The sequence below is a fragment of the Staurois parvus genome, unplaced genomic scaffold, assembly GCF_062004578.1.
Source record: "Staurois parvus isolate SC_StPar_1 unplaced genomic scaffold, SC_StPar_1.0 ptg000453l, whole genome shotgun sequence".
NCBI lineage: Eukaryota > Metazoa > Chordata > Amphibia > Anura > Ranidae > Staurois > Staurois parvus.
The window spans coordinates 967,552-980,521 of NW_028318249.1; the positions used below are offsets into that span (position 1 = coordinate 967,552).

At 47.1% G+C, this 12,970-nt stretch overlaps 1 non-coding gene across 1 annotated transcript; it reads left to right on the top strand.

Annotated features, from left to right (window-relative positions):
- The first annotated feature begins 12,486 nt into the window (after nt 1-12,486).
- TRNAL-UAA (transfer RNA leucine (anticodon UAA)) lies at nt 12,487-12,569 on the top strand. Its single transcript has one exon. It is a non-coding gene; the product is annotated as a tRNA-Leu (tRNA).
- Nucleotides 12,570-12,970: the final 401 nt, after the last annotated feature.

Below are 12,970 nucleotides of genomic sequence, written 5' to 3' on the forward strand. Positions count from 1 at the left end.
TATTTCTGCTTTAGGGCGGCGGGCAAGTGGCTAATCTACACTGGTGTTTGTCTAGCTCAGGGGTAGGCAACCTGAGAGCTGCAGGACTACAAGTTCCATCATGCCTCTGCAAGTCATACCTGTAACTGTGTCAGTTTTGTAATCTTTGCAGTGCATCATGGGAAATGTAGTTCCACCACAGCTAGAGAGCCACAGGTTGCCTACCCCTGGTCTAGCTCATTAAAGGGGGGTGTGTGAGAGTGGGAGAGGCTGTAACACAGTCTAAACCAGTTTCAGAGGGCTCGCCGAATTACTGGCTCCTTGGGGGGTTCACTATTACATTCACTATTCGCTATTACTATTCGCCAGGGGCGGACTGACAACTCAGGGGGCCCCCGGGCAACAGGGGATCATAGGGCCCCTGTGTCCTTGCCCACACTCAAAGCACACCCAAAAAAGCCTATAAAAAGTACCTGGGGCATTTCATGGGGCCCACTACTGACCCCGGGCCCTCAGGCAGTGCCCGAGTGCTCAAATGGTCAGTCCGCCCCTGCTATTTGCTATTTACTACAAGGTCACACACAAAATATTTTTTTTGTTTTTTTTGTTGCAGGCATGTGCCTTGTAGTCCAAGAAATCAGATCCTCAAAAGACAAAAATTGAGTGTTGTATTAGTGGAGAGTTCATCTACAAAATATTTTTAAAAATACACGTGGCCCACTACAAGAGTTTTTGCAGCCAACAGATTGAGGATTCACGTTAGCAGGGGCTGCCTATGGCCTATGCTGATGTAACAGGGGGACGAGATTAGGACCCTGATGTAAGAGGGGATTCTGATTGGGGCTCTCATGCAAGGAGCCTAGGCAAAAAGAGCAGCTGCAGAATGCACACTCTCAGTTCTACATTGTTCACTACAGACATGTTAGATTAATTTAGTTACAAGTCAAAATTCAGATGAAATCTTCGTTTTTTTCGAGATTCGGATGTATCCGAATTTCCAAATCACAGTAGTAATGACTTTCAACAAATCCAAAATAAATTATAAAACAGTAAAATCAATAAGGTGTAAAAGTGAAATAACATAACGATTCCTTTTCCAGTGATGTTTTTGAAGAAATTTAGGCAAAGTGTTAAGGTGGGCATACACGATTAGAAAATCGACCGATTGGTCATCCGTCGACCGAGAGGTGTTCGTTCATTGGTCGAAATCATGGCCCACATTAACCAATCTAAAAAAATTGTTCGTCGGGCAATACGTAGTGTTGACGCCTTCCGTACAAGTGGAAGTGATGCGGTGTGCGTGTGACCTTGTAGCCACGCCCTTCCGGCCAGAACGAGCGATATACACAACAATTACCAGCAATGAGTATAATATTGTTTATTACATGACCTATATACAAAAAATATAATCTGCAGAATTCTGGTTTCATTATCTCATTAGGCCGATCTACTTTTAACATTTGGATTTTCTGTTCGTGTTTACGAAGATTCCTTGGACATAAACATCCAGGTCATCTTCTGTTTCCGCTCATGCGTGATATCGCTTGATAGATTTTTTTTGTACAACCGACATACCATCACATAGAAAATCGGTTGTTGGTATGTGAAACGACAACATTTTTCACTGCTGTTCAACCAGATTTTTTCCTTCATAATATCGTTATCAGTAAAAACATCCTGCTCATCAATGAAGAGAAAATCGTTCGATCAGTGGTTCCGTGAAATTTTTTGTATGATTTTCTTATCGTGTGTATGGGGCATTAGACTACACGTACAATTAAATGTCAAGCGATGGAGTCACATTAAACAATAACATACCAAATCATATTGATTGTACATTATCTAAGCAGTATAAAAATGGCGGTCCTCAACCAGCTGTACCCTGAAATGTGGGTTGGTAGTGTATAAAAATCATAGGGAGCAGTGGTTAGGGCCATCTATAGCATATGCTATGCGCAGTTAGAGACCACATAAGATGATGATTCCTACTTGCTTTATAGGATAAAATATAAAAGAATAGAATAGACTTTAAAGGAATAGAACAGAAATGAACAGAATAGAATTAAATAGAATAGAATGAAACAGAAGAGAATAGAACAGAATAAAATAGAAAATAAAAGAATACAATAGAAAATAAAATAATAGAATAGAATAAAATAGAAAATAAAAGAATACAATAGATCAGAAAAACAGACTAGATCAGAACAGAGTAGAATAAAATAGAACAATTTAAATATAACGATGATAAGAAAATAATCTGAATATACGAAACAAATTCGGAAAACAAATCATTCTAACATAACGAATATGATGAAACATAATTATTTGACTTAACGATCAAATCTAAACGAGACAATTTTTTCCATTGTGTACATCTCTGGTTCAAAAATGACTTGACTATCACTGTTTGCAGACTAACATTGTCTGTCTCCACAAAGGATGAAGGAGTGCCAACACTCTGAAGCAGGCGGTGTGTTTTGCATTGCATCATGCTTCTACCCTAACATGTTTCAAACTGGAGGGGAAGTGGTTAATGTGTGTAACGCTTTCCCCTGGAGGGGCCCCTGAAAATAACACAGGTTTTCCCATGATAGTACAGAGGCTGCCAGTCACCACCACAGGTCCATGCACACCAATAATACAGGTTCAGTCTAATGGATGTCTTTTTAGAACGTATTGCTCAATAACTTGAAGCAGGTGTGGGATTCAGGGGTTCAGGATACTCCAAAATTATCAATAGGAGGACAAACCTCTAGCACAAATCCTTATAGCTGCAGACACACATGAAAGTCCCACAGTAGGTCTTACCCACAATGTCCTAGGAGCAGACTGCCACTCAGGTAGTTCCTCAGTGAGGGAGATGAAAAGATCCTTCTCCAGACCAGGACTTCAGGACACTACCCTCCAGCAAAAACCCATTAGTTATCTTCTCCAAGGACCTGTTGAGGCTCAGACTGCAATTCTTCAGCACACTCTAGCTGCCTCCCAGGGGCAGCAGCCCCAAGGAAAGCAGAAGAAGAACACTCTGGAAAGGCCTCCCAGACATTTATCCCCTTCCCAGCCACCTTCTGGATGCCTCCTTCCAGGGATTGGCTAAGGCATGATAAATATTCATACTGGCAATTGGACTCTCCCTGTCCTATATTCTGGAAGTGTCTTCCAGAAGCAGGTGGGAGGAATTAAACACCCAGCTTAGGAAACCCTGACCAGACAAAAACAATAGATCACCGTTCCAATGAAATTCAATGTAACAACCTAACTAGAGGAGGGCACTACATGTAGTTAGTATAGGGTTGCCACCTGCCCGGGATTCACCCAGACATTCCGGGTTTTGAATCGTGTGTTCGGTGTTCGGCCTGTCTGAAAACCAGACACATTATTCAGACTGGACCTAAGATAGCTGGAGAGGATCCCTCCAGCCTGCAGGGGGCTCTAAGGAGCCGACACTGGACTGATAATTCTCAGCACTGGACTGTAGAGAAGTGAAGACAGTCTGTCCTCCCTCCTCTCCTCCCTTGTCATGTGGCCTATCACAGGACTGGAGAGAGGAAGGAGCAGCTGCAGAGAGTGATCTGTGAATACCAGGGGAGGAGACAACTCTGATGTGTGGAGGAACACCAGATGTAAGGGGGGACTTACTGGTGATACCAGATGTAAGGAGAGACTCTGATGGGGACACCTGATGTAAAGAAGGAAGTATTGGGGATATCAGGTGTAAGGGGGGACTCTGATTGGGACACCTGATGTAAGGAGAGACTTAATGGGAACACCAGTTTTAAGGAGGCACTCTGATAGGGACACCTGATGTAAGGTGGCACTTACTGGGGATACCAGGTGTAAGAGGGGACTCTGATGGAGACTCCAAATGGAAAGAGCGAGTCTGATGAAACACCAGATGTAAGAAGGGACTCTAATGGGACACCAGATGTAAGTAGGGACTCTGATGGGGACACCTGATGTAAGGTGGCACTTACTGGGGATACCAGGTGTAAGGGGGGACTCTGATGAAGACACCAAATGTAAGGAGGCACTCTAATGAGGATGCCAGATGTAAAGTGGCACTTACTGGGGATACCAGATGTAAGAGGGGACTCTTATGGGGACACCAAGTGTAAGGGAGGGATACTGATGGGAAACCAGATGTAAGGAGGGACACTGATGGGGACACCTATTGTAAGGAGGCACTCTTATGGGGTCACCTGATGTAGGGATGCGCTTATTTGGGACACCTGATGTAAGGAGGGACTTGTTGGGGATACCAGGCGTAAAGGGGTACTCTAACGGGGACACCAATTGTAAGGAGGGACTCTGTTGGGACACATATAAGGAAGTAATCTGATGGGGACACGAGATGTTAGGTGGCACTTACTGAGGATACCAGATGTAAGGAGAGAGTCTGATTGGACACAAGGTGCAAAGAGGCACTCTGAAGGGACAGCAGATGTAAAGGGGGACTCTGATGGGGACACCTGATGTAAGGAGGCGCTTACCAGGGATGCCAGATGTATGGGGTAACTCTGATGGGACACCAGATGTAAGGAGAGACTCTGACGGGGACACCTAATGTAAGGAGGGACGTATTGGGGATACCAGGTGTAAAGGGGTACTCTGATGAGGACATCTGATGTAAGGAGGCACTCTGATGTAGACGCCCGATGTATGGCGGGACTCTGAAGGGACACCAGATGTAAGGACGCACCCTGATGGAGACACCCGATGTAAGGGGGCATTTACTGGGGATACCAGATGTAACAGGGGACTCTGAAGGGACACCAGATGTAAGGAGGCACCCTGATGGAGACACCTGATGTAAGGGGGCATTTACTGGGGATACCAGATGTAACGGGGGACTCTGATGGGACACCAGATGTAAGGGGGGACTCTGATGGGACACCAGATGTTAGGAAGCACTCTGATGAGATACCAGATGTAAGGGGGCACTTACTGGGGATACCAGATGTAAGGAGGCACTCTGATTGGGAACACCTGGTGTAAGGAGGTGCTATGGATACCATATGTAAGGAGAGACTCTGATAGAAACACCTGATGTAAGGATGCACTATGATGGGGACACCTGATGTAAGGAGGAACTCTGATGGGATATCAGATGTAAGGAGGGAATTATTGGGGATACCAGGTGTAAGGGGGACTCTGATGGGACACCTGATATAAGGAGGCACTCTGATAGGGACCCAAGATGTAAGGAGGCACTCTGATGGAGTTACTAGATGTAAGGATGGGTAATCTGATGGAAACACCAGATGTAAGGAGACACTCTGATGTAGACACCCGATGTAAGGAGGGACTCTGATGGGACACCAGATGTATGTAGCACACCAGATGTAAGGGGACAACAAATGTAAGGAGGCAATTTCTGGGGATACCAGATGTAAGGGGGGATTCTGATGAGGACACCAAGTGTAAGGAGGGACTCTGATGGGAAACCAGATGTAAGGAGGGATTCTGATGGGGACACCTATTGTAAGGAGGCACTCTGATGGGGTCACCTGATGTAGGCAGGTACACTGATGGGGACACCTAATGTAAGCAGGCACTCTTATGGGGTCACCTAATGTAGGCAGGCACACTAATGTAGACACCCGATGTAAGGGGAGACTCTGATTGGGTCTCTTGATTTCAGGAGCCACTCTGATGGAGACACTAGATATAAGGAGCGACTCTGATGGGACACCAGATGTAAGGAGGCACTCTGATGGGGACACTAGATGTAAAGTGGCACTTACTGGGGATACCAGATGTAAGGAGAGACTCTGATGAGACACAAGATGTAAGGAGGCACTCTTAATGGGGACACCAGATGTAAAGAAGGGACTTTAATGGAGACATCAGATGTAAGTAGGCACTTACTGGGGATACCAGATGTAAGGGGGACTCTGTTAGGGACACCAAGTGTAAGGAGGGACTCCGATGGGGACACCTGATGTAAGGAGAGACTCTGAAGGGACAGCAGATGTAAGGAAGGATTCTGAAGGGACACCATTTCAGTCTTTGCAGATGACACCAAGCTGTGCAGTGGAATAACGTCCTTACAGGATGTCTCCAATTTACAAGCCGACCTCAATGCTCTGTGTAATTGGGCAACTATGTGGCAAATGAGGTGTAATGTTGATAAATGTAAGGTTCTGCACTTGGGGGCTAAGAATATGAATGCATCATACATACTAGGGGGGGTACAACTGGGGGGATCAATGGTGGAGAAGGATCTGGGGGTTCTGGTAGATCACAAGCTTAATAATGGCATGCAATGCTAAGCTGCGGTTTCTAAAGAGAGCAAAATCCTCTCTTGTATTAACCACTTGCCTACCAGGCACTTATACCCCCTTCTTTACCAGGCCAATTTTCAGCTTTCAGCGCTGTCGCAGTTTGATTGACAATTGCGCGGTCATACAACATTGTACCCATAGGAAATTGTTATCATTTTTTTCTCACAAATAGAGCTTTCTTTTGGTGGTATTTAATCACCGCTGGGCACTTTACTTTTTGTGCTATAAACAAAAAAGTGCAAAACATTTGAAAAAAAAAAGTTTCTTTGTTTCTATTATAAAATTTTTCAAACAGGTAATTTTTCTCCTTCACTGATGTGCGTTGATGAGGCTGCACTGATAGGCAGCACTGATGGACACTAATAGGCGGTACCGATGGGCACTGATAGGTGTCACTGATGGGCACTGATAGGCAGCAATGATAGGCTGCACTTATAGGCAGCACTAATGAGGTGGCACTAATGAGGTATAACGGATAGGTGGCACTGATAGACAGCACTGATAGACAGCACTGATAGCTGGCACTGACAGACATCACTGCTGGGCACTGACTGGCGGCATTGACTGGCGCAACTGCTGGTCACTGACTGGCAGCACTGCTAGGCTGGACTGCTGGGCACAGGTGGGTGCACTGCTGGGCACAGGTGTGTGTCACTGCTGGGTGGCACAGGTGGGTGGCACTGCTGGTCTCTCGGTTCTTGGCTGCTCTGACAGCGTGAGGAAAGTGCAGCCGAGAACCGGCAATTGCATTTCCCAGTGATCAGTGTGTTATTGGACACGGCTGATCACGTGGTAAAAGGTCACTGTGATTGGCCTTTTACCACATCACGTGATCAGCTGTGTCCGTAGGACACAGCGATCACGGAGATCGCCGGGTGCACTCCCACTCCGGGGGTGCGCAGGATAGCGCGTTCTGGGAGGACGTCATATGACTGGGAATGCTAATGTATGGGGGGACTCTTATGGGACACCTGAAGTTAGGAGGCACTCTGATGTAGACACTCGACATAAGGAGGGACTCTGACTGTACACCAGGAGGCACTTTGATGTAGACACCAGATGTAAGGGGGCACTTAGTGGGGACACCAATTTTACAGAGGGACTCTGATGGAGGGACTCTGATGGGACATCTGATGTAAGGAGGGACTCTGATGGGGATATCAGATGTAAGTGGGAATTCTGATGGGATACCAGATGAAAGGAGGCACCCTGATGGGGTCACAAGATGTAAGGAGGGACGTATTGGGGATACCAGATGTAAAGAGAGAATCTTGATGGGGACACCTGATGTAAGAAGGGACTCTGAAGGGATACCTAATGTAAGGAGGCACTCTAAAGTGATACCTAATGTAAAGAGGCACTCTGATCGAGACACCAGATGTAAGAAGATACTCTGATGGGGACACCCGATGTAAGGGGGGACTCTAAAGGGGTCATCTGATGTAAGGAGGGACTCTGAAGGGATACCCAATGTAAGGAGGCACTCTGAAGTGATACCTGATGTAAAGAGGCACTCTGACCAGGATACCAGATGTAAGAGGGGACTCTGATGGGACACCAGATGTAAGGGGGGACTCTTATGGGACACTGGATGTAAGGGGGGACTCTGATGGGACACCGGATGTAAGGGGGGACTCTGATGGGACACCGGATTTAAGGAGGCACTCTGACAGAGACACCTGATGTAAGGAGGCATTCCGAAGGGACACACAATGTAAAGAGGCACTCTGATGGGGTCACCAGATGTAAGTAGAGACTCTGATGGGACATCTGATGTAAAGAGGCACTCTGATAATGACACCTGATGTAAATAGGGAAATACTGGGGATACCAGATGTAAGGGAGGACTCTGATGAGACACCAGATGTAAGGGGGGACTCCGATGGGCATACCAGATGTAAGGGGGGACTCTGATGGGACACTTGATGTAAGGGGGGACTCCGATGGGGATACCAGATGTAAGAGGGGACTCTGATGGGGACACCTGATGTAGGGAGGCACTCTGATGGGGACACTGGATGTAAGGAGGCACTCTGATGGGGACACCTGATGTAGGGAGGCACTCTGATGGGGACACCTGATGTAGGGAGGCACTCTGATGGGGACACCTGATGTAGGGAGGCACTCTGATGGGGACACCTGATGTAAGGGGGCACTCTGATGGGGACACCTGATGTAGGGCGGCACTTTGATGAAGACACCTGATGTGAGGAGGCACTCTGATGGGGACACCTGATGTAGGGAGGCACTCTGTTGGGGACACCTGATGTAAGGAGGCACTCTGATGGGGGCACCAAATGTAAGGAGGCACTCTGTTGGGGACACCTGATGTAAGGAGGCACTCTGATGGGGACACCTGATGTAGGGAGTACTCTGATGGGGACACCTGATGTAAGGAAGCACTCTGATGGGGGCACCTGATGTAAGGAGGCACTCTGATGGGGACACCTGATGTAAGGGGACACTTGATGTAAGGGGGCACTCTGATGGGGACACTTGATGTAAGGGGGCACTCTGATGGGGACACTTGATGTAAGGGGGCACTCTGATGGGGACACCTGATGTAAGGTTGTTTTATTTTCTTTTACTTGAAATATGAATGTGATTGGCCTGCGTTTTATTTTTACTAAAGAACAATTCAGACTTCAGCTGGAATAAAATTTTAGCAACTGAACCTCCTTGAAGTTGAATTCATTGCCCCTGCCATAGTTAGACATTTGTGTTGCAGCAATGTGCACAAAGTTGTTTGCATTCTGGCAATGCACAGAATCTCATGGCCCTTTTGTAGGTGTTCAGTGGTGCCACTAAGTCTTTATTGCACAACCACACACCCTACTTTTGCACTCCTTCACCTGCAGCACCATGTATATAACCAATGATGTGTTTTAGTGCAGCACAATTTTTATAATGACTATACAGGTCTTACATCTATTTGTACCACATTTTTGTTTGTCATTTGTTTTGTTTTTCATTTGTTTTTCATTTGTTTTGTATATTACAGAAAAAAATCGCTGCACACTGCTAAAGTGTTCAGGTTTGACTTGAAGGAAAGGTGGCAACCCTAGTCTGTGACCTTCCTTGGTATGAGTATAGGGGGTCAACAACTTCTGCTGAGTCTGATCCCTGGCAGGGACACGAGTACAACAACTGTCTTTTATCAAGTATGTAACTTTAATTAACATACAAGCAGGGGCGGACTGACCATTTGGAAACTCAGGCACTGCCCGAGGGCCCGGGATCAGTAGGGGGCCCCATGAGATGCCCCTGGTACCTTTTTCATAGGCTTTTTTGAGTTTGGCCAAGGACACAGGGGCCCTTTGTGACACCATTGTTGGGGCACTATTCTTCCTACTGATACTAATGATGGGGCACTATTCCTCCCACTGACACCATTGATGGGGCACTATTCCTCCCACTGATACCAATGATGGGGCACTATTCCTCCCACTGATACCAATGATGGGGCACTATTCCTCCCACTGATACCAATGATGGGGCACTATTCCTCCCACTGATACCAATGATGGGACACTATTCCTCCCACTGACACCAATGATGGGGCACTATTCCTCCCACTGATACCAATGATGGGGCACTATTCCTCCCACTGATACCAATGATGGGGCACTATTCCTCCCACTGATACCAATGATGGGGCACTATTCCTCCCACTGATACCAATGATGGGGCACTATTCCTCCCACTGACACCATTGATGGGGCACTATTCATCCCACTGATACCAATGATGGGGCACTATTCCTCCCACTGACACCAATGATGGGGCACTATTCCTCCCACTGATACCAATGATGGGGCACTATTCCTCCCACTGATACCAATGATGGGGCACTATTCCTCCCACTGATACCAATGATGGGGCACTATTCCTCCCACTGACACCAATGATGGGGCACTATTCCTCCCACTGATACCAATGATGGGGCACTATTCCTCCCACTGATACCAATGATGGGGCACTATTCCTCCCACTGACACCATTGATGGGGCACTATTCCTCCCACTGATACCAATGACGGGGCACTATTTCATTATTCCATCTACTGAAACCAGTAATGCGGCACTATTCCATCCACTGACACCAGTGATGAGGCATTACTTCATCTACTGGCACTATTTCTAATCCTACTGATTACAGGCACTATGCAATTGAAAATGATGCCTCAGGTATTGTTTGCTATCACCGATGCCTGGTTTAAGACATGTTCTACCCCCACTGGCTGCAATCCGGCCCCCCTAAAGTCTAAAGGACAGTAAGCTGGCGACCTCTGCCCTATAGAAAGCCACTTATTTCCCAGCCAAAAATGGATACATGGACATCAAGGTTAGAGGTTGGCCGCCTGTGTGACATTCACTCCTGAGCTCTGCACCCTGTACAACATCCACTCCTGAGCTCTGCACCCTGTGCAACATGCACTCCTGAGCTCTGCACCCTGTACAACATGCACTCCTGAGCTCTGCACCCTTTGCAATATGCACTCCTGAGCTCTGCACCCTGTGCAACATGCACTCCTAAGCTCTGCACCCTGTGCAACATGCTCTCCTGAGTCCTGCACCCTGTACAACATGCTCTCCTGAGCTCTGCACCCTGTACAACATGCACTCCTGAGCTCTGCACCCTGTACAACATGCACTCCTGAGCTCTGCACCCTGTACAACATGCACTCCTGAGCTCTGCACCCTGTACAACATGCACTCCTGAGCTCTGCACCCTGTACAACATGCACTCCTGAGCTCTGCACCCTGTACAACATGCACTCCTGAGCTCTGCACCCTGTACAACATGCACTCCTGAGCTCTGCACCCTGTGCAACATGCTCTCCTGAGCTCTGCACCCTGTGGAACATGCACTCCTGAGCTCTGCACCCTGTACAACATGCACTCCTGAGCCCTGCACCCTGTGGAACATGCACTCCTGAGCTCTGCACCCTGTACAACATGCACTCCTGAGCCCTGCACCCTGTGCAACATGCACTCCTGAGCTCTGCACCCTGTGGAACATGCACTCCTGAGCCCTACACCCTGTGCAACATGCACTACTGAGCTTTGCACCCTCTACAACATGCACTCCTCAGCTCTGCACCCTGTTCTGCATGCACTTCTGAGCTCTGCACCCTGTTCTGCATGCACTTCTGAGCTCTGCACCCTGTGCAACATGCACTCCTGAGCCCTGGGAAGGCAAGATCACCATGTCCTCCAGGGAAGTCCTGTATCTAAACTGCAAGATCTCGCAGTATTGTCATAATGTGCATGTGTGGGATGAAGCCAATGTGCCATACGACACTACATCTCACAAGATCTCTGGGAAGGGTTTTCTTCCCTCAGCAGATGCCTGTAGTGCTGTATGGTACATGGGTGAGATGTGCTTCCTCTCATGCATGTGCAGTATCATGGACATTTTAAAACAGGCAACACAGAGTCAGGACACAAGTAGGTAAGTATGACGAAAAATTCACAAGGATATAGGCGAGTAGGATTGTTTATTCCCCCCCCCCCCATAGTTAGGTTTAAAAGTTTACAAAGGGGGGGTGGGGATATATCCTCTGTATGTGCCAATGCATGTATATCATAGTGAGTTTATACCCCACTCCTGCCTTCAATATACAGTTATGGATCTGCAAACTGTAAGCTCACAGTCTGCTATACAGTTCTACTAAGGAAAACCAAAGATCCACTTAGAGAAAGCTGTCCTCAAGTGGCAATAGTTCAATTCAGAGTATCCCACTATAACCCTTTCCTTTCCCAGTCCTAAAACAAAATAAAAACAACAAAAACTACAACCCCTAGACTGATCATTGGAGACATGATTGAAAGTTGTGTGCACCTGGCTATAGGAAATACTGTGTGCTTGGCTGAGGGTGAGGATTTGGGGGCAAGATATCAGAGGCTCCTACGGGGGTAGGTGACAAAATCATCTCCTAACTATTCCGTAAAGCTAAAGGTCACAAAGGAATCACTTCTGATTACACCAGGAGTGAGGTATGAATCCACAAGGGAATACATCCATTGGATCGTAAGCTCAGTACCTTAACCACTTGGTCATCCTGGTGCCTCTGATACAGCCAGTGCAGCTAAACCTTGCAACAGGATTTATAGTGTTTCAATTGGCTATAAGCTCATACCAGGAGTGGGATTTGAACCCACAAGGATAAGGCAAAAATGTGATTTGAGAAAGTGGAAGGAAAAGAAACACAAAGCAAGCAACCAGGATGGCCGAGTGGTTAAGGCGTTGGACTTAAGATCCAATGGATGTATATCCTCGTGGGTTCGATCCCCACTCCTGGTAGAGTTTGGTAATTTGCAGTGATGCCGAGAGTTGCGCTTTGCCCAATAAAATCTGATTATGCTGAATTCAGGTAACATTGCACACAAAATTTATATGGAAAATGACCTATCACCACATAAAAAAGTGACATTTCACGCCGGCGCCTCCCACTCTGTAAGGGAGGTGCGGTGGGGTTTAGGGTCATGTGACCGCTGTGACATGGCGGTCACATGATTGGGAAAGGTCCTGATCGAAAGAGGAGATCGGGACCTTTCCGTAAGTACCGGACATGTGTGCTGAGCGCGCGCTCTGAGCACATATGCTCTTTTTTAATAGAACGCAAATGTGCGGCAGCTCGGCGTCTAGTCCCAGACGCTGGGAGGCCACACATTTGCATTTGGCCGGAGTGAAGAGGTTAATCA